This window comes from Suricata suricatta, chromosome 17, assembly GCF_006229205.1.
Source record: "Suricata suricatta isolate VVHF042 chromosome 17, meerkat_22Aug2017_6uvM2_HiC, whole genome shotgun sequence".
In the NCBI taxonomy this organism is placed as follows: Eukaryota; Metazoa; Chordata; class Mammalia; order Carnivora; family Herpestidae; genus Suricata; species Suricata suricatta.
Window position 1 is genome coordinate 35,054,544 of NC_043716.1, and position 13,631 is coordinate 35,068,174.

The 13,631-nt window shown below is 40.2% G+C and overlaps 1 protein-coding gene across 1 annotated transcript in view; it reads left to right on the top strand.

The window, feature by feature from the left end:
* Positions 1-13,631, top strand: part of SKAP1 (src kinase associated phosphoprotein 1) — a 275,716-nt gene that overhangs the window by 42,349 nt on the left and 219,736 nt on the right. The window lies entirely within an intron of this gene.

Sequence of the window (13,631 nt, forward strand, 5' to 3'; positions counted from 1 at the left end):
GATCCTACAATGATTAAAATTCAGAATAAGTAAGGCTCCTGTGGAATGGAGTTTTCAGGCTCCAGCCAGTGTTCTGTACTGCCATATGGCATAACTAGAATTAATTGCTGTTCTCAGTCTCTTATCCTTTTACTGAATATCTAGGTGCTCTGTTTGAAATATAAGCGGTTCCACAGAAGTATTTAATCACATGAGACAGATGTTTGACATGTTCACGAAAGCAGTGTGTGTAGCTACTAGTTGCTTGGAAGAAAAAGCCCTTTGTGAGGTTTTCAACTGCCCTCCCCCACCTTTTTATTAAGAAAAATGCATGGACAGGAGAGTTAGCAGGGAAAAGAGGGAAGAGTCTCAGGATTTTATAGGTCAGCATAAATAGAAAAGGTAAAGCAAGGGATCTTTTCTGCTGGAGTCTTTATTAGCTCCTTGATACTCTGGTGTGGCCCGTGGACCAGCAACATCAGCCTCACCTGGAGACTTGTTAGAAATGTAAACTCTCAGGCTCCACTGACTCAGACCTATCGAATCAGAATCTGCATTCCAGTGCAAACCCAAGCTTATTTGTATGCACAGTCACATTTGAGAAGCACTGCTCTAACACATACTTTTAACTTCATTTCAAATTCATTTTCTCAGGACGAAGAATACATATTTCTGGAGATTATAAACTCCTTCAAGGCATGGATGGTCTTATGTTAATTTAAAAACAAAGCTCTAGCATGGTGCTGGCAAGTGGTGTGAGCTAAATGAATGGGGGAGGGGGAAACTGTTAAAAACAAAAACCGTCTTTTAGATCCTCTGCTAAACCTTAAAGCAAGAAACCCTCTTTATTAGAAAATTAATATGTAGCCAGCCCCACATATTCTTTTCCAAAGATATGATGCTTTCTTCCTTTTAAAGTTTATTTATTTATTATTTTGAGGGAGAGAGAGAGATAGAGAGAGCATGAGCAAGTGGGGAAGGGGCAGAGAGAGAGGGAGAGAGAGAATCTCAGGCAGGTTCCGCACACTCAGTGCAGAACCCGATGAGAGGCTCAATCTCACAAACCACAAGATTATGGCCTGAGCTGAAGTCAGATGCTCAACCGACTGAGCCACCCAGACACCCCAAGATGCTTTCTTTTTACTGACTGTTGGAGGTACAGGACCTTTGCTGAAATGGTGCCCATCTCTTTGTGTGTCTCCTATGATAGTATCTCTCTAACATTCTATGATAAAAGGGTACCAGATTGTGGACCACGCCCTCGCATTCTACTGGAACCTGGGTGCCGGTCATTCCTGCCATCTCTGTGAACCGTCACCAGCCCTCTGCTTCTGGTCGTCATCCTTCCTACTCAGTCTTGCATGTCCTTGTCTCCACCATCTCTCATCTCCCCCGGTGACCTCTCTTGTCTTTCCCCTGTGTTTCTTAGGATCAATGTCCTCTTATAATCAAACTCCGCTACATCCTCAAACACTTTGCTCTGTCTCTGCCTTAGTAAAACACAGCTGTTCTGCAGGACACTGTTTTGCTCACAGTCATCCTAAATAGAATTTGCTTACTTTCCAGAAGTGCTCTTGGCGTTCTTCAAACTCCTAGCTGCCGCTTCTACACCTTTCTCATTCAGTCTTGTCCCAACCTCTCCCGTTCTGAGATGTGTCTATGTGGCTTTACAGTTCTCTGCCCCTCTCTCGTCTTTTGAGATCAGGCTCCTCCTCATGCTACTTGAGGACTGAAGTAGTGACTCAGTTGTCTTCCCTCCTCTGTTACCACTATGCCCCAGAGACCCTTTCTTTCTTAAATTTATTTTCCCCGCTCTATTACACCTCTCCTTCATCACAGAAATATGTTCACATCTCTCCTAATGTTAAGAAAAACATTGCATTTTACACAGTGGTCCCCTACTGTTCATATCTCTTTTTCTGTGGACAGAAGCCTAGACTCTAGTTTCCTCTTCTCTGACCACTCCTCATTCCTCTATAATCTTGTCTGCTCCTGTCAAGTTACTCTTGCCAAAGCACCAAAGTACCAGTAACTCTTTAATTGCCACATCTGGGAGACACTTTTCAGTCTTTATCTTATTTGTTCTCTCTGCAGCATCTGACACTTGTTGATAGCTTCCTTTTCCTCAAAAAGTTAAAAAAAAAAAAAGCCTCTCCCAGTCTTAATTCCCATGATAATAGTTTGTCCTGATTTTCCGTCTTCCTTGCATTTATTCTCTTTTATTTTCCCCCAGGCTTTTGCTCGGGCTCATTTTCCTGCCCTCCCCTCTTTACCATTGCCTCTCAGGCTTGTCCCTTTCCCCACCACAGTTTTCTTAGGCATTTGCACACATGTCCACAGCTTCATGACTTCCTCTACAGGTCTGCAGCTCAATTGCTCAACTGCACCTGTCTCTGCAAAGGCATCAGATGGCATATTGGATAGCTCCTTTTGGGTGTCTTAGATATCTCAGAGTGCACACAGCTGAGGCAGACCCTGCTGGATGCCTACCCGGCAGGCACTGTCCACTCTTCCTTGACAACAGAACCCTACTAGCCTAGGGGTGAATCATGACTTGAGAGCCATGACAGACTTCTGTCTGATAGCCTCTTACAGGACAGTTTTATGCTTGGGAGACGGCAATACCTCAAATGCGGTAGCCACCTTAAGACATAACTCTGCTCTGAGGTATTAGAGCAGAAATACAGGAAGAGCCTAGGTCCTTTGTGCCATTGTTGGGCCCCTGTTTCAACCTGGAATCACCTGTCTTCAGACCTTTTGTTTTAAAGGAAAAATAAACCTCTATTTATTTAAGCCTTTGTCCATCAGATTTTCTGTTACTTGTAGTCAGAAAAATCCTGATTGAGTGTCCAGAACTGAACTCACTATTTTATATTCTGCTCACCCCTGAAGCCTAATTTTGCTTTCCCTAGGCCCAGCCCCACAAGGCAGAATCCTGGGAGTCTTTTTTCTGTCTTTACTCCAGGAGCCACCAACAAGCCTATTGAGTCTTCATCCTAAATCTGTCTTCTCCTTTCCCTTTGTCACTGGCTAACCTTCAGCCTTCATAAAGTCTTACTCAGAACATTGCAAAATTCTCCTTCTTGGTTCTCTGTCTCTGGTTTCTCCCTTTTCCAGTTTATTCTGCTTCCCCATTCTGTTAAAAGGGCAAACCTAAAAAAAAAAAAAAAAAGACAAGATAATTTAGTCACGTGTGCTATAGAAGATTTCTTGATGTGGAGCAATAAGATATATACTGCTAGTGAAAAAGTATGTTATATATATATATATATATAACTTCAGAGAAAAATGTCTGAAAAAAACCCACCAAAAATGTGTTCTTTTTATGTTAATTTATTTAAGTAATCTCTACACCCAACATGGGGCTCAAACTCATGATCCCGAGATCAAGAGCCACATGCTCTACCAACTGAGCCAGCAGGCACCCCACCCCACCAAAAACAGTAATGATGGTAATCTCTAGGAAGTGGAGTTTGAATGATTTTTTAATTATTCCTTTTTGTTTATTTGTATTTTCTAGCTCTACGGTGAACATGTGTTTAATACAAAGTCATTGAGATCAGAGCCTTTCCTGTTTTAAAAAGGGACAGAGATTTAATAGCCAAAGAGTATTTGGTTTCCAGGTGGGAAAGGAGTTGGAACTGAGGGGGAAAGAGATGGAAAAAGAGGAAATCAAGCTTGAGTTGTGTAGCACAGCCTTGGGTCACTCTTGTGAAAATTTGGAGTTTTCTCCTTGCCAGAACAGACACACACCCATAAGTGCGCATTAAAGTAAAATTATTTTTGAGCCATGTGAAATACAACTGTCTTTTGAGTAATTGATGATGATTTTGCTAAAATATGGTTTTTTTTTTTAAATAAAGGAAGTTCATTCTCAAGGTCTTCATTAGATGAGGTATCACTGACTGAGAACAACTTTCGTTTCTTAGATATTATCCCTTTGAGTTACACTGAACTGACACAGGATGAAATCCTTCATTAGAAAAGGATTATCTACACTTTGTGTCACTAGTAAAACATTTGTGTTTGTGGGACTGGTTTCCCAAAGTGATGGTACTTGAGTAAACCCCTCACTTCCTGCTTCTCAAAACATCAGTCACCATGATTGAGTTTTATGTTGGTGATAAAGAGAAATGGAATCACCTAAAAGCAGGATGAAGATTACAAACTGGAAGCAGTTAATTTGCTTAAATATGTATTGGCTATTTGTTTACTCTTTGTTGGGCATGATGCCAAGCAATCAAGACAGTCTCACACATGACATACCCCTGTTTTTCATGAAGTTATTGGGCCAGCCAGTGGGCCAGACTCATGACCAGAGGCAGAATGGAGACCACTGCTCACGGATATCTTTTCTAGTCTGACATGTTTGATTTCAGTTTGTTACATATCTGGAGTCTCACCATTTAGAAATTTATTTCGGCTCATCACCCTCTTTTGAAATACAAATTCATCTGGAGGACTAAGAGACTTTTGAGTATAGATGCATATGCATTAGCCCTGTTTAATGGTTTTCTTCGAACATTTGGTTAAAATGGCTGTGCTGGGGAAATTCAGTGGCCATTGAGTTGTTGAACCAACTTTTTATGGGTAATGAACAGTGCGAGGTACACTGAGGGTTATCAGAGCATCAGAGGATCCTTTTCCTTGGGAAGAGTGAGGGCTTTAGAGACTCTCAACATCTGTGATTTAAGAATGACAGTCACAGCTGGTATTGCACATGTACTCTTTGCCAGGCCCATGGTCAAGGGCTTTACACATTATCTCATTTAATCCTACTCATCAGTGTGTGAGATGAATATTGAGTAATCCCTACTTAACAGATGAGAAAACTGAGATTCAGAGAGGTAACTGACTTGCTCCAGGTTATACAACTGTTAGGTTCTGGTGTTGGGATTTGAACCCAGGTAGTAGGACAGTTGGGCCAGCACTCTTTTGAGGCTCAATTTCTTTATAAAAAGTGAAGAATATCGCTCCATTCATTCAACAAACTGTTTATCGAGCATATACTATGTGCAAAGCATATTTGTTGTGAATATGACACAGATTCCAGTCCTCCCGTAACTTATTTTTGAGCTGGATAAACCAAATAATTACACAATACATGCACCTTGTAGGATTGTTGTTCTGCATAAAAGTGCCTGATATAATCCATGTTACATAATTAGATACCTAAAAATATTCCTAAGAAACTTACAACCCAATGGGAAAGATATAAAACTATATATAAAACTATAACTCAATATATAAAGATATAAAACTATATGTATATAATTATAACTCAAGATACATTGTGACTACAGCTTTAGAAGAGGTACACATAGATTGTATTGTGAAATCCCAGAGAAAGAAAGCAGCTCTGGCTGGTGGGCTCTGAGAAACCTTCAAGGCTAGGAGATGGCAACATGGTTGGCTGGGGGTTGAAAGGGACGGGCTTTGGTGAGATACGCTGTACCCAGAAACAGCATGTACAAAGATACAGAGAAGGTAAAGTTTAGCCACTTTGGAAACCAAAGGGTAGTTTGGTTTCTTAAGTGTAAGAAAGTAATTGGAGAGATAGCTGAAAAAGAGTGGATGGAACCAAATGATGGAAATAAGAGTTTTTGACTGGATTTGAGAGAAGTAGGTATTTGAGAGAGGAAAGCTCTGGGCAGGGGTATGTAAGCTGATGGTTTAGTAGGGAGCTATGGGTAACATGTGAATCCTTGGCACCTGGGCAATCCCCGGCCACTGGGAGGTGGGAGATGCTTGCAAAGAGAATAGACGGTAAGAATGTCAGAATTTGCCCATGTTTCCTATGCCGAGAGAAGGAAGACATATCATTTATTCTTCTCATTATCTCTTGCTTTGAGGACACCAAGTTCATGTTTATATCCTTGGTTCTAGAGCTGGCTTTGGTTTGTTATGGGCTTAATAAACTTTTATGGATAGCCAGGTAACCTAACCATTTCTCAGAACTTTACAGAAAAATACATCCTAAATAGCCAACATAATGCTTCAACTTTGGAAATGTGATTGGTTTGTAAATGAAAGATTGTATTTGCTATGCTTCAGACCTGTTAACAAGGTTTAATAGTTTTCTTTTTAAAGATCATGGGTTTTTGAAGTGACCCAGAATACTTAACACTGTTATTTGTTTCATTAGGAAAATGCGTTCCAAGGTCCAAACAACTGGAAATGGAGCACAGCCTGTATTTGAACTGGGGCCTACCTGTCTAGAATTTTCTTAACAGACAACCATTCGCAAAATACCTGTTTCCTTAATAGTATTTCCCAAGCTTGCCCCATCATATGGATTACCTAAGGATATTGTTAAAAATAGATTTCTAGGTCTTTACCCTGGAGATGGTAATTTACTAGGTCTGGGGTGATCTCTGGGAGTTCATGTTTCAGTAAGGGCTCCCAAGAGATTCTTAAAACCAGGCAAGTATATGTAAAAATCTTTATCAGAAGGTTTTTGTTTTTTTTTTAAGGTAAGAGACCACTTAGGTTTTCAAATGAATTTTAATAGTGAAGGGGAAGGAAGAAGGATTTGATTGGAAGGTGTGAGTTGAGGCTGTTAATTGGGTGGTGAGGAGGGTCCCCCAGTATGATTTGGGATCATTGACAGGAAAATTTTACCGACAAGGCTTAAGACCAGCAAGTAACTGACAGCGTTTTAACCTAATTGACTTGTAGGGTGAGGGGTAGAGACACGGTCAGCAGCGAGTGGCCTTGGTCCTTCCTTTGTCCTGATGTTTGCTGTCTTTCGTACTGCCATGTGGCCTAGCAACATGTAAGGACATTTCTGATGCTGTAAAATCCCTTGAAGTGGGACAGAACCAAAGTCCTGGCCCTATGATGGGTTGAGTAAGTCCTAGGATTGACCATTTAATTGTAGTTGAACTGCTAATGACCCCTGGTTTATATTGATACAGCCATAGAACTGGTCCCATGGTCATTAGACTTTGTTTTTTATTTATTTTTTTAGTCATTAGCCTTTAGATGAAAATAGTTCCATTCTTTATGATTTGGGTAATTGGGTCCCTCCTGTAAGGGTTTAACTATGACTGTTATAGATACTGTACACATAAATAAATGCAAAAGTGATATTTTGGTATAGAATCTTGTATAACTAGGAAAATACTCAAATCGAGTGCAAAACCGAAACAATTTAAAAACGATTTCTGAATTTCTGTGCTTATCTCAGTTCCTAACTGGAAGAAAGTGTGCACATAAGGGTATGAGGTTTTTGAAAATTTCAGTAAGTAATTCATTGTAGCTTTTAGAATGGTTACCAGCAGAAGCCTGCATTTTAGATTCTATTTTTACATATTTAATTATTCAGATTTTGGAGCAGTATGAATGAGTGAAATAATATTATGTCTTTAATTAGGATTCTGTTGTTATTTTTCAATTAATCTGTGTCAGTAGCTTTAGCATTTGTATTAAATCATTTTCTTCATGAAAGCTTTTAATGAAGAAACAAATTGATTGTATTTATATATTGAATTCTTGCCACTACAGTGTGTATTCGGTCATGTCTTTCGAAGTATATTTTTGCCAGTTGTACTCTGGTTATTTTTTGAAGCCAGTCTTTGGGGGAAACTTCGTTTGGATAAGGGTTTTAATTTTAAAAAGCTTTCTTATTTTTTATCATTCTTTTCTTCCTTGTCTTCTGCTCCTTTGATTTTTTTCCCTCTTGCCTTCGTGTGGTTAATTTAGAGAGACATGAAAGTACCTCTCCTCATCTTCTTTGGAATAAAATCCATACCCATGGCACTGCTTGGAGAGAGCCGTACCGGCTGCCTGTGTCTCCAGCCTTGTCTCTGACCCCTCCCTGAAAGGTGCTCTGCACTTCACTCATGCAGAACTCCGACAGCCCTTCTGTTTCTCATATCCATTCACTTATTTAGCAAGCATTTATTGAGCCCAAGCTCTGTGCCACTGCCCCTGGAGGGCTCCATGACGTAGAGAGACAAGAGGATCACGGTGCAGTATTGCAGGTGATGCTGAGAGGCAGACGCAGAGGTGCTATGGAAGCTCCAAAGGACTACCCCAGGGAGTCACTGGGGGAGGAAGGGGCACGATGGAGAACGTGTGCGGGCAGAGACATGGGAGAGCAGCAGTGTGAACAGAGCAGGGGAGAACCTGAAAGCTAGGTCTGGGGTCAACCACTGCAGGATTTCAAGCAGGGGAATGGTAAGACTAGTGACATTACATTTACTAGCCAGGGGCCGGTCCAGTGCTCAGCTCTTGTGCGCATTATCTCGGTTAATCCTCCCGAAAGCCATACAAAGCAGGTATAGTTTTTATTTCTATTTTAAAGGTGAAACCAAAGAAGGGGGTGGGGCAATGGGAAAAATGGTGAAAGGGGAGTGGGGGATACAGGCTTCTAGTGATGGAATGAGTAAGTCATAGGAATAAAAGGTACAGGACGGGGAATATAGTCAGGGATGTGGTAATACCATTGTATAGTGACGTGGTAGATACACTTGTGGTGAGCTCAGCATAACGCACAGACTTGTGGAATCACTGTGTTGTACACCTGAAACTAATGTAACATTGTGTGTCAACTTCAATAAAAAATAAAAAAATATGAGGAAACTGAGGTTACAGCCAAAATCTGACAGCTGGAAGGTGGAGGAGCTGGGACTCCAACCCAGACTTGTCTGCAATGACTTTGCTCATCATTTCCTTCTTCATCAGCACTGGGGAGAATGGGTCAGAGAGGAGCAGGATGGCAGGTGGATGTCTTAGGATGTGGTGGTGTCAATATAGGTCAGGCATCTTAAGGGCTTGAATGAATCTGGTGTCTGTAGAGATGGAGAGCAGGTAGATTTAAAAGATATCAGGGGAGTAGAATGTACAGGTCTTGGTGATTGTTGGGATGTCACAGTAATAGAGAAAGAGGTGAAGGGGTGGTTCCTAAGTTTCAGTTGGGTGAACAGAGATGTCATCCATTAAAACAGGGAACAAGAGATAGTAGAGGTTTGGGACTGGTGGGACAGAGGATAGTCCTGAGAGCAAAGAGCAGAATAATGCTGTCTCCTGTTTTTGGAGATTTTAATTGATTGTGAAAAGTCTCTACTATGTACAGACATTATAGTCAAGCCCTTGGCCATTGGTTTCTCTCCCACCTGCCCCAGCGAAGCCTCAGGACATGCCCTCCAGTCTTCTTTTACTCTCTTGCCTTTCATCTCACAGACCTAGAAGAACCTTAACCTCAGATCAATTCAACTATCCATCCACCTTCTCTGCTCTAGTACTTGGGCAGCTACTCAGTGCTAAAGAAAAGTTATGCAGTGGGATTTAGTTAGTCTTAATCTCCAACTTCAGCTGAACCTAAATGACACCTGGCAGTTGCTTCATATGCTTCCTCTTAGCAATGTTTCTAATTTCCTCTCCCCCTACTCCCCAGTCCTTAGCAGATCTATCATATCACTTTTGCATGATATCACTGCCTACTTAACAAGATAAAAAAAGAGGCTTGCAGTTTGGAACCCACTCAGAATCTTACCATATCCCCTTTTCAGACATGCCTGCCTTGGGCCTCTACCATCTGTTCTGAGGAGCCTGGCCCCTCTGCATTCTGGGCCTGGCCTCTCAATGACCCTCCCCCACCCCCCCACCAGGCATCCTCCTCTATCTGATCCCAGATCCTCCCTCAGAAACCCTTATCTGCAGGCAGTAAGATGGGTTCTGGCATTAACCAGACCTGGGTTCTTTTGGCCCTAGTTTTTACCTTGTGTGTGTTTTGTGCCAATCAAATCACTCTTGCACAACTTGATCATTCCATCCAAACGGTCTTATGGTTGGGGCTTTCTCTACTCTCAGTCCCTCGCTGAGTGTCTGGAAAATCATAGAGATTTATTAATGTTTGAGAGAATGAATGCAGCCTTCCTAACTTGAGATATAGATGGTATGTTGGCATGTTAATGTTGAGAAATCCACTCTGCCAAGATGAGTTCTAAGAACTAGTTCAGCTTAAATATTTTTGTGTAACATTTGCTCTCAGGTGAATAATGTGATCATGTTCATAACAAAGGAAATACCAAAGGAATTTTCAAGTGAATATCATGTTTTTGAACCTGCCCCCTGATTCCACACAAGGTAAACTGTGATAGCTTCACAATGTGGACTTCTAAACTTCTATGATGCCATCAGATAACCTTTCCATAGTTCATTTTCCCATCTGTGAAGTGAGGCGCTGGATTAAATGGCCTTCAGTGTCTTTCCAGCTGTAAAATTCAATGATTATAGGGGCCACAGTCACAGTGTCATGCAGATATCAGTTTTTACTAATCAGATAACTAGGAGTCTTGGTGGCCCAAGAGTCACTATTAACCTGAAGCAAGCAAAAAATAAAACAAAATTGGGTTCCAAGCATCAACAGAGACAAAAATGGCAGAGCCCAAAATACTACAGTTTAAAATATGGTAATCAGCTGCATTTCTTTGTAGGTAAATGCTGCCTTGTTCTCCCCAATACACAAGTTTGGAACCAAATGATATCTCTGATTTTCTTCTTGACAATCTATTCCCAGCCTGCCTCCAAGTCTGTTATCAAATCTCTTGTCCCCTTTCTTGGTCTTCAGTAAACTGTCTCTCAGATTTCTCCTTCCCATCCAGGCTGCACATTTCTGCTGGTTTGATCACAGTGGACATCATTCCCTGTCTTTAAAAATAAGCGAACCAACCAGTCCTATCTAAGAAAGAAAAAAATCTAAACTTCGACTTGACATTTATGGTCTTCTATTTTGTCACAACATACCTGACTGGCATTTTTCTTTAATAGTTCATTGAGTGATGATTGGTTGCCTATTACATACAGGGAGTATGGGGATTATGAGACATACAACCACAATTTGCAGTCTTGATGCTGGAACAAAGGCGAAGGGATAGTTGAATGCAGGTTTTCAGTGATGTGGTGAAAGATCATAATCATTGACTAATTGAGAAGAGCACTTAGATCTCTTACTGTTGGAATCTGTAGTGGATGTTGGATTGACCATAGCAGGAATTTTATGTAGTGAAAGTGTAATGGAAGACTCTAATGGTGAGTAAGGTTTTATTTATTTTATTTCTTTATTATTCTTTGAGAGCAGACTTCCAAAAAATCAATACTGTCAACATTAGATAACAATGATTGTTATTTAATGAAAGTTTAATTGTTACCATTTCATAAGTAGTGGAATGTTGTGTTGTCTTCCAGGGTGGATTTCTAAAATTTGTGGATATAGACTCAAGACCACAGAACCATTAGGTCCAAAAAGAGAACCTATGAATTTCTTAGGTTCAGGCAGGTCCTTCTGTTACTTGAGTTATATTTGTTATTTAATATCTTAGATTGACGTCTGTTCATGTATATATATCTTATCATTTAGAACAGATTGTAAGCTTCTTGTAGGCAGATACTAGGTCCTGTTCTTTTGATGGATTGAAGTTACTGGGGTTAAAGGAGGCACCAGCTCCCCTCCAGGGAACTTCCCATTCCTGCCTGTTTCTGAGACTGATACCCCGACCCCGGGGTCCCAGCCTCTGATGCCTCCACCAGAGACTTCCACCAGATGGTGCTCTTTTCCCATTTCTGTTCTTGGGTGTCATTGGCCATATTACCCTTTGCCACTTGCCCATTCTTTCTGCAAGGTAATAGATGAAATACTGGTACTAGAAAGAAAATTTGAAATCAGGTGAAGCTTCCGAAGTGAGAAATGAAGTTTTAGGAAATATCTACAGTGTAGTATAGTGTACATACTATTAGTCTTATTCACAGAAGCCATTTCCTTGGGCATATATCACTCTCTGCCCTGTGGCTGATCAAGATCAAGGTGTTTTACTAGTGTTATCAACTTGCTGTTGAAGCCCTGCTCAACCAGGTTTCCATTTCAATTCTAAGAGTTTATTAGTAATAATCAGTGTAACACTTCATTCTTGGCAGTCTGTTTGGAGACAGCCATTACCAGAGAACAGAGATGGTCAAGAGGGAAATAGAAGTCATCTCTGGACACTGAGTATTGCAGACACCCTGTCTATTTAGAAGGCAGTATTGTTTTCGTACAAAAACCAAAGTTCAAATTTACATTCTTAAGTCATCAAGAAGAGATTCGATTTTGCTTAGCAGGTGGTTTAACAAGGCAGAGAATGTATGATGTGTTTTAAATTTCCATAAGTCACAGGTAAAATAACACTTTTAATACTTTAGTTGCAAAAAAATTCATCTAGATGTTCTAGATTTATAACATTACAGATGTTGGCCTTTCTGGGTAGCTAGTTTTATAATGTCATTGCAACCTTATTCATCTAACCCACTGGGTCTTATCATTTTGGAGGGAAAGAGTTATTGACATTTTTGGAAATCTAATGAAGTTTATGAACTCTTCTTCAACGGAAAAGAAAACATGGATTGCTTTCCACCCACAATTTTAGGGAGTTTATGAGTCTTCTAAAGCTCCACTATGGACTCCAAGTTAAAGATGTCTGATCTAACTACTCTCTGATACTAAGTTGTCTGACAAAACAGTATTCCTTCTCTTAATAGTAGATTTATTTTCTATATTACAGTAAATAAAAAAGCGGTTAATGTGGAATTTAAGAATTTGAACTCTAGAACGAAGGAGACCTGGATACAAATCTTGGTTCTGCCATTTAATCACTATGTGATTTTGGTCAAGTTTGTTGATCTTCCTGAATTTAGTTTCCTAATTTGCAAAATGAGAAAAATAATAGTATGACCTCATAGGGTTTTGATGAAATTTAAATAAAATAATACATATAAAATGTATACACAGCACAATGCCTAGTGTACATTAAGTGCTGAATATGCTGATCTTTGTTATAATGAGGAAATGGAATTGTTTTCTTCCCTGGAGTTTTGCAGTAATAGAGGATACTTGCAGTTGTTCCTCTTACCTGCTTCACTGGGATCTATCTAATTAGCTTGCGGGGGGGGGGGGGGAAAGCTCTGAGAACTTTAATCTCAATAACCATGTTCATTGGTTAGCTCCATAGTCAAGAATTTGATACCTAGGCCAACCTTCCAGTCTAATGAGTAAGAGTCCATAGCTTCATTTTTAACAGTTGTCTAGTGTTCTGTGACTCTTGAGTGACAAACTAGAACAATTTGTTTGCAGTTTGAAAGTTACTGAAAATATATCTGCAGATGGACTATATGTATTTTAGTCACCGTTTCATCCATGACACCAGAGCAAAACACTTGTCATATAGAAGACACTCAACAAGTATTTGTTGATTGAGAGACTGAATTCTGTCACACTGGTAAAATGTCTTTAGAGAAAAAAGTGAATTTTGCTGAGTGTTTTTAAAGTTAGATTATATTTTTAAGACTTTCCTCCATAATTTGTTAGGAGAGTGCCTGCTCCGGAACTAGTTGCTAGGACTGGAAACTTGTCTGCCTCATTACTAGCTGAGTAAACCATGAGCAAGTGATCTCCCGTCTCAACATCTTGGTTTCCTCATTTATTAAATGGGCGTAATAATAGGGTTACATAGTGTGGAGGAAGGGAGTTAATAGAAGAGAAGTATTTAGAACAGTGCCCAACAATATATTCGAGAAATCTTAATGTTGTTATTCCTGTCGCTGCTATTACAGCAGCTGTAGACTCAAGATCCCCTCAGTATGGTGACTTTATTTGTTGTTTCCTTTCCCTAAAG